Source organism: Perna viridis, chromosome 12 (genome assembly GCF_037379345.1).
Source record: "Perna viridis isolate PV_CMFRI_1.1 ecotype Kerala chromosome 12, ASM3737934v1, whole genome shotgun sequence".
NCBI lineage: Eukaryota > Metazoa > Mollusca > Bivalvia > Mytilida > Mytilidae > Perna > Perna viridis.
Window position 1 is genome coordinate 26,052,631 of NC_142456.1, and position 17,498 is coordinate 26,070,128.

At 31.4% G+C, this 17,498-nt stretch overlaps 1 protein-coding gene and 1 long non-coding RNA gene across 5 annotated transcripts in view; both read right to left on the reverse strand.

Annotated features, from left to right (window-relative positions):
• The window catches only part of LOC148601832 (uncharacterized), a 28,527-nt gene that overhangs the window by 7,572 nt on the left and 3,457 nt on the right, over nucleotides 1–17,498 (reverse strand). The gene's annotated exons all lie outside the window — the stretch shown is intronic.
• Nucleotides 7,299–17,490, reverse strand: LOC148601833 (uncharacterized). Its single transcript, XR_015917086.1, has 2 exons — nucleotides 16,648–17,490; nucleotides 7,299–7,577 (listed from the first exon to the last, which is right to left on the reverse strand). It is a non-coding gene; the product is annotated as an uncharacterized LOC148601833 (long non-coding RNA).

The window sequence follows — 17,498 nt, forward strand, 5'->3', positions numbered from 1 at the left end:
CCGTAGAACTGGTAATTATTAAAACGATATCAGTACGTAGTTACAGCATTGTAGCTTTTTGAATTGAGAAACCATAAAACATAATGGTACAAATGTAGATGTTGGACTTCTTACCTTTACACGTCATGAGGTGCATGAAATTTTAATTAAACAACTAAAACATATTTAGTGGACAGGACCAAAATTCTGGCAATTAGATAAATTTAACACATGAATTATTATGAATTAACATAGAACGGCACAATGTTGCCTTAAATATGGAAAAGGAAACACAATATCGATTTGGAACTGTTAAGAAAAATAAATTGATATTATATATTTCATGATTTTAATTTTAATGATTTCATGGAAACTGCAAAAATTAGCTTCCTCCAAAGATATCAGATTATTACGAAAAGACCGGTGGTGCCATGACACCATAAATATTTTACTTGTAAGTCTTTTTCTTGATTTATTTTTATATGGAATATCTACCATGAAATGCCGGGTATTTAGTTTGCCTCTTCCGGGTATAACGGTTGGATGATTAGTTATAATTTTTTTTATTTTGTGTTATTTCATGTACCATGCTTATTTTAGTGTACATATAGTTCAGTATCATAGCGTTACGATACTTTATTTACGCATACGAGGTTTACTTTACTCTATAAACAATAATTTCCTTTGCATTTGAATAAGAACATTTTGGTTAATATTTATTTTTTTTTTATTTTGGTTAAACCACAGAATCACGTGACGAAATATACAAGCCTTATACATCTGTACATTAAGATATGAAATAAACATATAGGTATTTTATAAGATTAATTGTACTAGAATTCATGTTATTTTGGGATTGCCAAATCAAAAAAAAATATTAACTCGATGTATTTAGATATGATATTTTACCTTGTGACAACGCACTGAAATCATAACAACTGTGTTCGATCTTTGGATTCATTGTTTCAGATTACGTTCGCTTCAAATGAAACGTACACAAATATCGTGAATGAAATTATGCAACCAACAACGAACAACATATCAGAATATCAATGATTCAAAAGATAGAAAACCAGAAACGCCCATATTATCCAAAGATAACACTCACGTTGGTCATATTTCAAAGATTCCATTTTAGTTGAAACCAAATTATAGAATGTGACCAAAGGTGATCGACCGTTGTTTGCGCTATTGCAACAATATGAAAGAGAATTCAAGGCAACTAAGATTCGAGCAGAAACAAATATATATGTATATATATTATCTAAATATAACGGCTACACAGTGAGAACAGACGCAAACGAAAAAAGACATGAAATAGTGAATTTAACACGTACAAAGAAAAGCAAATAAGCATCCGAAACACTGAGAACGTCGACCAGGTGCACCAGTAGGGTAAGCGTCGTCTGCTTTTTACAAACACCCGCACATTTGTTTGTTAAATGTGAAGTTCGGGGTAGACGAAAAAGGAAGAGAAAACTCCGACATGGTAAACTAATCGGTTCTAATGGTGAAGATGAATTCACAAGTTCATAATGACGACCATAAGAACCTGGATTTTGTAGCAATATAACTCTGTTCCAGCAGTCATATTGTAAAAAGTCGAGCACGGTACAAAAGGACAGGGTAGGTACGGCAAGCTATGGCTTATGATTTGTGATATTAAGAATCCATTAGCAGGTGAAAAGAAAGTTCACAATACGAAATAAGAAGTCATTGCGTTTGTCATAGTTTTGTCATGAGTTTTCCTTTACCATCGGTCTCTAAATGTAGGTCAGTATATGAGGCTGACTCATAAAGTTTGCAGTGTCCTTCATCTTGTCCGAGGTAGATATATACGGTGCGTAATATATCCAAAACTATGTTTTTTTTAAGATGATAGGTCATCTATAAAGCGGAAACTGACATCAAAGATTCTGGATAAACGGTCTTCTACCTTTTGAATCAGATCAGTTTTGTAGTCAGCATCATCAGAATGGTGAATATTTCAGCGAGTAGCGGAGCACAATGGAATGCCGACGCGTCCATAACACTGGCCAAATTCGCTGTCGATCAAACATTCCAACATTTTGATAACATATCCTTTGGTATATTTGGAGGATGATTTTGAAACTTTTGTTATAAAGTAAGAGGAATCTCTACAAAGTTCTGCGTATCTGTATCGTCTTTTCTTGAGTAACAACGATGTATAATGTTTTTGAGTCAGAATTTTTACTGTTTATGGGGAATAGTTGTATAAAAGGGTTGAACAATCATCGATCTTAATGCTATTGTATTTTGATAATAATTCAGCATTGAAAGTTTCTAGATGTTTAAGGATTTACATTAAACTGATACCACTACGTGTGTAACGTGTGCTATGGTAAGGATGAGGATCCTATTTGACATATGTGGGTATGGAAGTTTCGAAAGAGGTTGGGTAGTAAATTTGCAGATCTAGCCTAAGTCCAGAAACTGTTTCGTATAATAATCTCCAGTATATGAAAATAATCTTTATTGAAGTCATATAGTTAACAGCGACATCCAAGTCCGACGAAACGATTCTAAATCCCAGAATTTATAATACCAATTGTGTCCTACCAAAGGTTACAATATCAAGATAAAGTCAAAGAAAACAGTACTTTTCTGTCATGACATTTTTGTCCTCCGATCGGAAATAGACGTCTGGATAAATATGTCACGTATGATCATATCCGTAGGTATTGAGTTCTAATAACAATTCAAAGCACCCTGTTCACCCTTTATTTATTGGTAGGTACATTCATTTGTCACTGCAGGTGTATACTCCACATGTACGAATATAAACGTAAATAACTGATAGTATACGTAGTTTTTGTTAGATAAGAAGGTTCAGGTCAATCGTATGCGTCGCTTATAACCTTACTTTGTTTTAACATCTTTTATCCTTTTTGAAACAAAAAAAATAATATGGGTATATAAACCGTTTTACTGTGGTACTGTGAATTTGGAGGCTTTTAGTGCAGTATTGTACGGATCCGTTTTTTGTTTTTAATGAATCTTATTTTGTTTTCAGATGGGTGCAAATAGCTATGTGGATTTATACATTGTCAAATGCAAGACGCAAGATGGATGGACACACATATGTTACTTATAAGACTGGTCGTATTGAATTTGTGTTGAGGAAAGGTGTTTGAAATATATTATTGACTGATCTGTATACGTATTAAGGGTTGACTTTATTGTATAGAGCAACATTGTGGGGTATATAGAATTGACTTTATTGTATAGGGCAACATTGTGGGGTATATATAATTGACTTTATTGTATAGAGCAACAGTGTGGGGTATATAGAATTGACTATATCATATAGAGCAACTGTGTTGGGTATATAGGGTTGACTATTGTGTGGTCTGTTAACGTTTCAATATTTATTCTCTAATATAATATTTTTTGGTCATTAGTTGAATTTTCATTTTACCATAGAACTTTCAAATTGTCATCTTGTGCATGTCATTAAATGACAAAGTCTTTTGTCCAAATGTTTATATAAATTGATTTAAAAAAATTCTGAATAGCTTAGAAAGATATTTTTTTATTATCTTTATTGGTTTGTTTTCTGCCTGATAACTGTTTCATGAAGGACTGTAATGAAACAAATCGAGCAAGTACGCTCTACTGAAAAGTTGGTTCAAAGCCTTAAGACAATGAAACAAGAACCTAATCAAGCAAACCTGTCAATATCTGCGTTTTATCGGTAAAATCCTGATGTGCCCATTTACCTTCATTGGTAAGTACAGTCAGACCTAACTTGTGTATTGATCACTATCCTTTCATTAAATACATTTATTAAAATATACCTGTGTAGTTCCTTCTATGTAAAGACTACATGTCTTATGTGACCATAATTAAGTCCTTCCGTGGATGGTCATTTCATACACGTTTAACTATATTAGCAAACAAAAGGTAGTTCTGCAAACGCTACTGAAACTTCGTCTTACACATCTATGCACAATTCTAAACAAAACAAACTGAAAATTGCTACGAAAACATTAAACATCGTGTTCATATCAAGGCAGTGAATACCTTGAAGAGTTAGCATTTATTTCGAATGCCAACGATTACACTACAAACTTTTGAATTATAAACAATATACACGGAAAACTACATCATAAAAGAATTGATAAAAGGTCATATGGAATTGCATACAACATATGTTTTGTTTTCTTCATATTATTACCTTAATAACACAAAATGTAATTTGGATTGAAGTATATGCTGAAGGTAGATCATACCCATTATTTTAAGTAGTCAGTTCTCATACTTGTTCTTAAAGATGACATTCAGTAACTTATGTGACTTATTAAAAGCAATTTTTTAAAACATTTTATATGGATTCCGTATGAAATGTGGACAGTTTTGCACACTTTTAAAAATAGGTATATAAAAGTTCTTATCAATTCATATAAAAGAACAATTAACTGACATTCTTTCATAGTTCAAAAAGAAATTAGGGGTTCACCGATCTCTTATTCTTAAAAACTGAAATTCCTCTCAATTGTTTCCTAAAGTTGTTACAATTTGTTCCAATTTGTTCTACATAGTGTTTGTTTATAGTTTGTTTATATTGTTTATATAGACAATAACAGTGCACTGCCTTGATATAACAATGTCAGATGATGTACGGATGAGGCTTAGCACCGCAGTAAATGAAAAGCTAATCAAATAGAATCGTTACAGTAATTCATCTATTTGTAATTCATGTCTTATTTTTGCATCGCTTGAATGATTGTTTGGAATAAAGGAGATTTTTCCAGTATGATCAATGAATGAAAGTTCGAATGCATATTACAATCAGTCGAACAGCAAAGTGCCTCCGTGACTCCGAAATCATTTGCAGTGACCCATGAGCGGATAACTCAATTTCCCGGGAAAATTTTACGTTTCCCCTGCTTCAAAGAATCATTAAAGTAATTAAAATCAATTAGAAAATAAGTAAACAAAAAATCATATCATGTACGAAAATAAATTTTTCAGCTAAATGACGTAAACAAAAGCATTTCATACGGACCAATTAGGAAAAAGAACGCAAAGAAAGTCCCCCTATCGAAGAACGAGATTTCATTGTTTTGATTTTGAGCCAATGGAAAAGCTGACAGAATGGCATTTCACACGTCATATCTATTAAAAGAAAGGTTTTCTAAATAGGTTGACCAATGAACTTCAAGATCTGAAAGGGAATTCCATGTTCATGGTCGCTCTCAATGTTTATTTGCAATGCTTCGGAGGTTATCCAAAAAGCACGTTGTCATTAAATTTTCTCGTGTATTTGCATTCCAATTCCTCCAAACCGGCTTTGTATGGTAACATTAGAGTTGGAAATGAGTTACACATTATTCATTCCATTCTAACTTGGTTATCCTGTGTAGGTTTTGGAAGTATTTGCTTATTTACCCCTCCCCCTTTTTTCCAATGCCTTTGTTTTGCTTTGACAGTTTGAGAAAACATGACAAAATTTTACACATAATTGAAACATTATGGACTTTCTTCTTTTATCTATTGTGAAATACCATACAAAGATTTATCATGACATAGCCATGACAGCTGTCAACTGTATTTGCAATTTTGAAATACTTTGGGGTAAGTCAACATCATAAAGATACTTTTCAGACTAGTCAATTTTGTGTTATAATTTTACATTTGTTTTGTGTAGTACTATTTTTTGTTGCTAAAAGTGAGACGTCAGTGCATATATTTTCATTTATCAATCTGAACAATACCTCAGCCTTCCACTCCTCAGTTAACCTAGCATTTTTATAGGAATTTTTTTTCATTTGCTCAGAAACTGTACATGGAAATGCAAGTAAGAATCAATTTCATGATACTTATTGTGTATTCATGTCCTGCTATGATTTATAATTTACCTATTATACCTTCCACAACTGGTATGTGCATAGAAAAATGTATATTATCCCTTCTTTTTTGTCATTAAGGATACATGCCATTGGAAAACAATTAACAGACAGTACAAATGGTAGGTGTCAGCAAATTATTATGTTGATTTTTTTTCCTTGTAAAACACCTTGTTTTATTTTGTTGTATTTTAATGCAATAAAAAAATATCAAAATAATAAATTGTCTGGGAAAAATTTTTTCCACCCCTTAGAATCTAGATAATGAATACATGTACATGCCGCTGGAGGCATTGTATCTGTCAAGTTTTGATATTTCAAAGAATTTTTTTTTCATATTTTAGAAAATTATTTGATAATCTCCTTCCACAGTCAGTGTTAAGATGTTGTGAACAAACTTCGGAAATTCCTTGTCAGTCCATTTGGTCACATCCATTTAAGACTGGAAATATGTTCTTTATATTTTTTTTAGTTATAAACACAGTGGTATGTGTGTATTGGTGTATGCATGCATGAATCTCAATTTACATGTTTGTTTATGCTATTATAATAGAGAATTTATTTACTGGTGGTTCTTTTCTTCACTTTGATTTTTTTTTCAAAAGATTCCAGTATTGGACAAAACAATCAGCAATATACAATGTATTTCATGTTATTCAAGACGGATAAGCACTGCATGGTGATGGTTCTACATTACAAGAATATTTTTTATTGTGTATAGTGAGCCAAAGTGTACAAAAAGCTATATTTTATACAGAAAAAAAATTATTTTCTGATTTTTTTAAAAATTCAATGTTGATATTAAAAAAAAATTCAAATTCAATTGACAACAATATTCGAAAATATAAAAAGGAATTTTATTATAAGAAAATTGATTTTGTTTATTTATAAAAAATGTCAAAAACTAAAATTTTAATGTATGAATTCTCCATATAAAAAAAACTATCTTTTTCAACATTAAAAATTTAGTTCAAGTTAGAATCAATATATATCTAATATAAAAATGAATTCATTGTAATAAAAATGAATTTCTAATTCCACAGACTTGTTTTTAATTACAGGTTTATGCTAATACTAAGGCATAGTTTTCTGATATTAGAAAATAAAAAGTTAATATTAAAAATGTATTGAATATCCACATTGGCTGACAAGTCATTCTTGTACAGATGAGTGCAAGAAGAATATTTTGACAAAAAATTATAGTTCAATCGTTCAACACATGAACATTTCCAACCAACTTGTTAAATCAATGCTTGATTGTGTGATTCTATATCTGAAATTAAACTTTTAAGGTGATACGTATCCTGTCTGATTTTTCAAGTGGTGTATGAAAAAAAGTTCTTGATGTAACCATTAATATTCTCAAAAATTTTTGCACCTAAATATTTATTTGAAATGACATTTATATTACACTTCTAGGCTTATCGTCAATTAAAATTCTGTAGGCTGCAGTGTATATGCAGTTATATCTCCGTAAGTCAATTTGTTTCATGCACAAAAAGAATAATTAAAAAATGTCAATGTGGAAATGACAACACGTTTGTTTTCTATTAAATTGTGACAGATAAAAGGTAGAAATATTTGAATAAGTCTGAAAACGTCCAAAGGCAGCTGACAAAGTCATTTCTCTATAGCATTAAACAAAGCGTCATGAAGGCAAGATCTGAAAATAAGTCTTGGTCTTGGAAATTCCCCATTCGTATTTGATGGCATTGTCTTTAAGTGCTTCTGAAATATTGCACAAAAATTACTCTGATAAATAAATTATTGAGTACAAAAAAATTATTATACATAAAATGTAGAAGTCAAACATTTCTACCACTCTTCCCCACATTTCGAATAATCACAAAGCATAGAACGCATCTTTGTCATAACAAGCATATAAATGTTAAAATGGAAATAACGAGACGTCAAAAAGAATATGAAGTATAAAGCACAAACAGAAACTCAAACCACACAAGTATCAAGGAAAAATAATACACATATAATTCATCATAACACACATAAATATTTCAGTGTCAGTCTCTGTAAGAATCAGTCAGTGGGTGAAACATGGTATGAACAAATTCACCATTTTGAACGTTTAATTGAACTATCTGAACCATCAGAATCAAATAAGAGAGACTTGAATTTCTTTATTACTTTGGAAAATAAGTAATATGTCAATGAAATGTACTAACAACCAACATTTCAAGGGCAGATATCTATGTCAAAAACCTATATTTTTCTAACATTATATTGAAAAATTTCTGGACAAATCCAGTGATGCAAAGATCAAATAAAAGTGCAAGCGTCCTTGAGTGAAATTTTCTTAAAAGGTGGATTTTTGAAATGCATATTTCTGATTTCTCCCATTTTGCTTGATTTTTACAAAAAATACGCTTGATATATAAATATAAAATGGTCTAAGAATCAATTTTACATCATGTATCATTATTATGGTCATCTATCATATATAACACAATAGAAGTAAACTACGTGTAAACATATGAAGAAACAGCAGTAACAACAAAAACTTTTCCATGTTCAAATTTAAAAGAAAGGATTATTTCAATCAAAGACCGTGTTAATTCATTCCCTTAATTTACATTTAGAAAGAGGAATAACATTATGGAATTAATGTAGACATACATACACTATATAATTATAATGTACAAAATATTTATTACAAATCCGCGTTGCTGTGTCCGAAGTACTGCCCTACTTCGCATAAAGAGGTGGCATTTAGCGTAGACTTTACCAGAAATATTAAATTTGATAATATTCCCTCTGTGCAGTACTTTGAACAAAACGTTTTTTATTTATTTTTTTTAATTTTTTTATAGTTATTATTTTGTTACAGCGGAGTTTTTTTTTCGAGTTCATAGCGTACTTTCGTAACAACAAAATGGATGAAAAACAAAATATCTGTCAACTGTTATTACTGTGTAAAGTGCTTGTTTATGATTATTTGTTCCGACATATTGGCACTGATGTGTCTATTGCAGCAACACATGAAAGTTTCTTCACATTTATTCAGAGAAAAATGTGGTAAGAAATTAGTTTTGTTAATTTTGTTTATCGAAATTGGTGTTGTTGTATCAAGTATAAGCGAAAACGGATTAGTGATCAAAACTTGATTGGATATGAGAAGAGAAGACACATTCAAAATATAATCATAAATGTCAAACAAGTACTGTATCGTAAAAAAATATCAGTTACACGTTTAACTAGAGATGATGACTGACTGATGCACATTTATACGGCTGGTTTTTTTGGGGTTTTTTTTGTTGTTTTTTTGTTGTTTTTTGTTTTTGTTTTTGTTTTTTTGTTTTTGTTTTTTGGATTTTTTTTTGTGGTGTTACGCAATGTTACTATGATGTTACTAATCACTAAAGAATAGTTCCTATTTCATTTTGGGTTTGTGGCCCCTACGGTTTAAGCAAAAAGGTCAAAAGGGGAGAAAATTTGTGTTTTACCATTGTATAATGTTTAGTTTTTCATCTAAATTTGATGATTCTTTTCTCATTGTGTTTCTCATTATTTTTTTTTCATAATAATATTTAAAAGAAGTTACAAGTATCATGAGATGAATTTTCATACCTTTCGTCTAGTTGATGTTACACGTTTGATGTTTATATACGAAACTTTGCGTAATAACGCAAACATATCATTTATAGAGGACAATATCCTCATTATTTTTTTCTGTTTTCCGTACCGGACAATTCTGAATTGGACATTTTACATTTGAAGAATCAGCCTCTAATACAAATTTTATAATCATCTTTGGTTTTGTAACATATAAGATTTATTCAAAGCCTTGATCTTATGCGTTTGGTCTATTATTAATTTGTGCTTCCACACTGCATGAGATTGACACCTAAAACTTAAAAGAATTATTGATACTTGTTTTCTTTCACTTCCTTATCGATAGATTATTACGAAACATTGAGTTGAAGAAATAAATTTTATACGTTGATACTGTAGCGAACGGTGTCTAAGAACAAATTATAACTAATTACATTGGCAGCGAGGCAGATATTCATCGAATTACTCGTACAGGCAGAAAATTGCAATTTATAACCGTGGTAATTTCCTTTAGCTATCAACTTATATCAAAGCTGTAATTTCTCAAGATATCCACACATACTGTCTTGAACTTATCTATTTCGAAATGACATGATGAATTTTGTACGGCAAATTAAAACGTGTAATACGAACGATAACGATCACTTTTTCGGTGCATTCAAAACGCGATATTTTGATTTATTCATTTTTGTTTTGCAGTTTAAATGTAGAGTATATATTTGGTCTTTCCCAGTGTAGTTTTAGATTTGTTCGGTTAATGTCTCTTAAGTAGCACTCCACATAAAAATCATTCAAAATGTGATTTCTGTTTGGAATGCCTAAATATTTTTCTTTTTGATGTTTTGTTTAAAATGTTATAGTAAACCGAAAGTAACATGTGACTTTTCATGTAAGCCTTGTTCATAGGAGATAAAAATTATACAGGTTGTACTGTAGAATTCAAAATTAAGGGAGATAATAATATAAATGGCACTAAAATATATTAGAAACGTGTGTATTATCTTCCAAGGGCAGGCATATAAGAATGAATTATCATACATTTCATCATATAGACCTATAAACCAACTTAATAACAACAACAAAAATATGTAGCATTTTTATGTATCTCACCTTTTACAGAATTTGTATGATTCTTACTTGACCACTACTTAAAACGAAGTTGTGGATCCATGGTGATTTTGCTTTTCTTCTAATTCGTTTGATTCTTCCACTTTCACCATAAATTTTATCCACGCTTGTTCTCAAAATCCTTGAGAGGATATATAGTGTGAGTAGAAGAAAGCAGAAAGGAAAACTATGACACGGTGAACAATCGGTTATCATGGTGCAGATGGATGCACAGTAACGATCCACGATTTCATGACGACCATAAAACTTCGAAATTCTGTAGTGATGACTTCAAATTGTAGCAACATAACCCTGTTTTAGAAGCCTTATTGTAAGAATTTGAACACGGTACATAAAGTCTGCCCAGTAACAACAAGCTTTGGCACGATTTAGGAGCTTCATACACTGATGCAAGAGAGATGAAATAAAAAGAAACTTGACTACTAAATGAGCAGTCATCCCGTTTGTCGTATAGTTTTGTCATGAGTCTTCCTTTACCATCAATCTCTATGTGTAGGTCAAGACGTAAGGCTGGCTTCATTTTGTCTGTAGTGTCCTTCAATTTGATTTCTGCGGAATAGATTCGATGTATGAAATCTTCGAAACTAGGATTATTCAAAGAAATTACGTCATCTATATGGCGGAAACTGAGATCAAAAGATCTGGCCAAATGATGTTCTTCCATTTGCATAAACTTAGCTGTAAAGTCAGACTTACAAGAGTGAAAGTACAGGTCAGCGATTTTTTTTTGCCATCAGACGTTTAACAATATCAATAGATTTGTAGAAACGAATAAGGTTGCTGAATAAAATCCCGTTTTTCTCATGTTTCGTCTGTATACTTAACATTGCGCTAATGCAGTAAACATTTTAAATCAAGAAATATTTATTAATGGTTCGTTGGCAAAGTTCTTGTCTTAAATAAATGAGGAAAAAAAAAATTTGCTGGGATTTGACTCACTAGTAGGACATGAAGTTACTAAAACAGCCAAAATGCACAGAACACACATTGAATCAGTGTTAAGTCAGTGCATTTCACTAATGTCCTCGTTTTCAGTAAAGCGTTCAGAATGTTCAAAAGTCCGATTAAATATTTATTGAGAATTTCAGTAGCCAAATAGAAATCTTCATTGATTGATGATGATATAAATCAAACAAGAGTCTGTTCCTAAGTTTCGTTTATGAAAATTTTGAATTTAGTTATCTGCCTTTGACCCCCAATATGATTGCACATGCAAAGCTATATAGAAATCGTAACACAGAAAACTCATTTCCTAACGTATTGTTAAAATAGCTAATAATAAATATGATGAAAATGCCACTGGTAACTTTAAACATCTTTTTTTTTTGGCTGTCAAATCTCCTACAGTTTGAATTAGACATTTACTCACTGTAGTCAGTGTATTCACGGGACCGTGATAAAATGCTGGTGCGTAAATTACAGAAAATAATGAAACAAAATTGAAAATCGAGTATTCCGACTACTTTTCGCGTATCTTGAACCATTTTTAGAATAAACTCATCAGAAATAATAAACAGAATCAAATCAGATGATCAATAATTAGAGTGAAAGTGTTTTTTTGTTTGTTTGTATGTTTGTTTCTGTTTGTGCATGTGTTGTTGTTTTTGTTTTTTGTTGTTTTTGTTTGTTTTGTTTGTTTTGTTTTCTTGGCTTTTTTCTTTTTTTTTTTTTTTTTTTTTTTTTTTTTTTTTTTTTTTTTTTTTTTTTTTAAAAACAACGAAATCCGTCGGAAAAGATTACAGAAAAGTTAAATAATATATATATATGTCACAGCGGTACGAGTTCGAGTCCCGCGGAGGGAACGACCAAATATTTGCATCGCAAATTTGACAGTTCTAACATCGTTGGGAATTTTTCAGACCTTTCTATACGTTTACTTTATCTTCCCTGTATCAATTTGATCCGATGGAGCAGTGTAGCGAATAGAGTCGTCACATTATGAGACGTTTGTATAATATTGATTTGTTGTGACATGCACCATTAATTTGATCCTCTATCCTACATAATAACACCTAAATGAACTGTCCTGTATTACCATACATCGTGTACTAAGTTACAGCCCTAGATTAACCCTACGAGGAGGAATGACCCGGGCAACGGAAGCTATATGTTTATATAGCCTAGCTGGCCGAATGGTCTAGGGCGCTGGACTTTGTGCAGGCGGTGTTGCCATAGATGTCACAGCGGTACGAGTTCGAGTCCCGCGGAGGGAACGACCAAACATTAGCATCGCAAATTTGACAGGTCTAATATCGTTGGGAATTTTTCAGACCTTTCTATACGTTTACTTTATATTCCCTTATCAATTTGATCCGATGGAGCAGTGTAGCGAATAGAGTCGTCACATTCTGAGACGTTTATATAACATTGTTATTTTTTGTATATATATATACAATACAAAAAATAACAATGTTATATATTGTAAATTTCTATACTGTTTACTCGTGTTCGTAAGAGTTAACTCGCCTCAGCAGCATGCGAATCAAGTTTGTAGGATATTCAAAATTTATTTGTATACAAAATGTTCTCAAACCAAAACTATCGAGATTTGAATCCGAATTCATCTTCGAGGAGTTCCACCATGTGGAATGAAGCTTCAGTGTTTTAAGTATTTCGAAATTTGTAAAATTGATATTAAATATGATAAATAAAATCTGATATATTTCGGGGTCAGATAAGTCTGACCACTGGGTTGGTGAATATTCCCTGGGACCTTAGGTCTACCAGAAGTGGTATAGACTCATTGATTATTTAAATACAAAACATAATACCCATAATATATATTGTAAATTTCAACATGCTGTACTCGTGTTTCAAGGAGAAACCTCTCATCCCCTCCATTACAAAATTCGCCATAAATAAGTATCCTGTTAAATAATTAATTATTTCGCATCTTTATTTGTACACCTTATCATTCCATTTTGTTTACTTCTTTTGTTTCGTGTCGTTGAATTGTTTTCATGTACCACAGTTTTTAAACCTTCAAGCTCCAAAAATGTACCTTTGGCATGTTGTTTCACTTATTCCTATGCCGCTTTGGTTGTTGATGAGGATATCATTGATTCGAACTTTCCAGGAGAGCGGAACTCGTATTAGTTTTTATTCAGCCCATTCCTGGAGTATTTCAAGAATATGACCTATATCGAGTTTTGCGAAAATGTGCTACATTGTAATTCTCCATAAAAATTCCCTTCATATCTGCTAATTTTCACTAATAAATTCCTTAAACCTTTATAAATTTCCATAAATTAGGCAACATTTCACTACGTTTTAATATATTTCGCTAAATTTAAATTTTTGCAAACAAATAAGGACTGTTTGAAATCCGCCTCAATCATGTGAAATCTTATTAAATTAAAACTGGAAAATAAATTTTAGTCTGTAATTACAACAGAATATGCCATTAACGAAATCAAACACACATTCAATTTGGTATCCCCGAACATTTGCAAGTTAAATGGTTCACATGAAGTGGTAGATCCAGGTAGTGCCGTGGTTGAATCACACTCTTTTGGAAAAATCTATTGATTTCAAGCTATACTTGGGAAAGGTGTAAAAATTAGAATGTAATGCCATTCTTGTCAACATCCCCGAATCTGGCCCTATACGTGGGCTGATTCATTAGGAGCGGACTAAGTGTGTGCCCCCCTAATTTGGAGGAAAATGCAATCTTGATTTTTCACAAATTTTACCCCAAAGATTGTCAGGCATCGCTTCGTTCGGTCTTTTATTTCATTCAAGCCTATCCGCTAAACTGTATTTGGATCCACTCCTGCTTTGATATGTCACAAAAATAAAATGCAGCAAATTTGTGTATCAATAAAAGTATACAAAGCATTTTGAAAACGAAATGCAAGTTTCTTATAAAAGAAATACTAATTATTTACCTCAATCAAACCATCTTCTATATGTTCTTTGTTGTGTTGTCTGTTTTCTATGTCTGGTGTTTGTCCCTGGATTACATTCTTTTGATTACCGCTATAACCTTGGTTCCCTTGATTACTCTAGCACTACATGCTAAATGCAAGATTAGATTTACAGTGGGTGTTTCTTTTTCAGAAGAATTTTCTCCACAGTGAACTATTTTAACATCTCAATGTTAGTTCCTTTTTAATCATCAATTATTGATTATCAAAGAATACTCGAGAAAGAAGTGTAGACTAAATTTGTCGTTGGATATGAAGAAGAAATGCTCTGTCTCGGAAGATTCTTTGTTAAGATAGTGACACTGCTTAACCATCGTATAACCAATACTTAATAGCAACATCAAGTACGTGTGACAGGTATGAGAAGTTTTCCATGTCATTGGCCATGTCATACGCATATATATATATATACGGGCATATTATCAAAATATACAAGTACATTTTTTTGTTATATCCTCGTATCTTTTTAATAATATATACACGCTTTATTTTTTCATATCCGCGTATAATTGTAAGATATACGCATATATTTAAACCAGATATACATGTATTGGTTTTTTTTTCTATATATACGCGTATATTATCAAGATATACGCATATATATTTGTTTTATACGCATATATTTGTATTATATACGCGTATACTAACAACTATAAATACGCGTTTATACTATTTACTATTGTATTGGTTCCTATCTTTGTTCTTTTATTTTAAATATAACAATGTAGACGCCTCTATAGGTGTGTTAATACAATTTACGCGCACTGCCCTGGATTGTATTATTCTTAGACTTCATGAGTATACGTATCAAATGTAACAAGTACATGTAGCAGGTCATGTTGACAACGTACGTCCCTTCTATTAAACTGATATTCAATTTGTTCTTTTAATTTATTGCCTACTTCCCAGTATTCAAACACAGAGATGGTTTTAATTGGATTGATATGCATTATTCTAAAGAGAATAAATCAAAAAGGGCACGAGCTCTTGCGCATCAAAAATTGATAAAAGACAATGTATACATGTAAAGTATTTGCCATAAATCTCGAAAAGACAAATTGTTCATATAGGAATAATTCAACGGAATTTGATATATTCAATCTCGATTGCTCGTAAGGCAAACAGAACGATCACATATATATATAATAAGCTACATGGAGCACACTGCAATTTTAAATATAGTAAAAAGTAATTTCTTTAATTGCATTTAAAAAAAATACTTGGGATTTACTAGGTTATGGAACATTTTAACCACTTAATACACGTCTTTGTTCCGTGATATTTTACCTGCTGTTTGAAAGATATTTAGAGTGCAATACCATAAATCTGTATTTAATAGTATTAGCAACTGCAGCCTAAACAAACCAAATGATTTTAAAATCACACAGCGGAGTTCGGGAATTACCGCAATCTAACTGCATTTGCACTTGTTTTATAGCCATTTTGAGCTTGCATGATAATAAACAAGTATTCTTTAAACTATCGATTTATGTAAATTGTAATCGAGTTGAAGTTTTTAAATAATGATAAATACTGTGTTTATGGATAATTTTGTTTACAATTATTGTTTGTTGAAAGTTCGAAAGGGAAAACATTAATTTATTTCCATATATGACGACCAAAGAAGGTCCAGTGTCGCGTGTTTGTATTATCAAACTTTTAAATCTTTCAGGGAAGCATTCATCAAAATGTTCTAAACTGTTGCAGAAAAGCATGAAAATAGGAAACAAAGGGTTTGAAATCCCCATTAAATAGAATGTTTGTCACAACTGGTATATTTTTTTTACATTTGCGACTAAACACCGCCATGTCTTGTACATTTGTGCACTATGAACGAAACTTACTCATTTATTTTTGAAATGGCAGTAATAAAGTTTGGAAATAGAAAGTGTAGAGTTTCGTGTCAGTGACTTCAATGGGTCTAAAATGCATTGCTTTTATAGAAGTATCACTCTTCGTAATCAAATCCCGTATCGGGCCGTGTGATAAAGCCGATTTTCGAGGACTTGCAAATCTTTCTAAATACAGATATATGACAATCCTAAAGCAACGGATTTTCAATACTTAATTGTTCAGTTGAAAATAGCAATAATGAATTACATAAAATTAAATAACAGTTTACACAATAAATGAAAATAATAGCTTTGAAAATTAAAATTGAAATATAAAAATTATACCGTAATTCACATATGACATCAGCTAGTACGAATCTACAAACCTCCTTAATGCAATTTGATTTAGTCATACCACACACACAAACACACCAACACACTAAATACGCAAATACTAATCAATATCAGCTTCCGGTTCAGTAGTTAAAATAGCAAAATAACCTACTAACATGGCGAAACAACCTACTGAGTAAATTAAATAAAAATGATACTGCCGATTTCTCAATTATGCGACTAGTTAAACCGATAAAACTTTGCACACTTTGGCAATGATTACAATAAATGCAATTAACAAACACTGAATAAGTGTTTAAAATATTTGACAATCTTCCAATTGACGATGAGTTTAAATACTAAAATAATCAGGACCGATTTCTCACCAACACTTACCTAGTTTATTAATACCTCAAATAAAAAGTAAGATTTTGGATTTTATAATTGAGGAATGGTGGAATTGTTGTGTTTGTAATTATAGTTAGTTTTTTATGTAAAATTAAAACGTTACAAATTTCCTCCTAAAACTAATTGCACATGTACAGAGAAACCTGTACAGACCGAACAAAGAGTAATTCAAACACTTTTCAAAATCAAACCTGTTTAAAGAATAGAAACATAGACGATAACAAGATGGTAAACAATAGATGACTTTCACATTCATGTTCGTTTCGCAAAAAATCTTCAATAGATATAGAGATAAACTCGGTAAACAGGCGTAATACCTAAGACATTGCAATGGAGGCCAGTGAAACAGAAACTTTATTCAATTACTACAAAAAACAATATCAAAATGATAAATGTGTTATAGATGCGTTTCAGTTTTATTATTTCTTTTAAGTGCAGGGAGTATTTCCAAATAA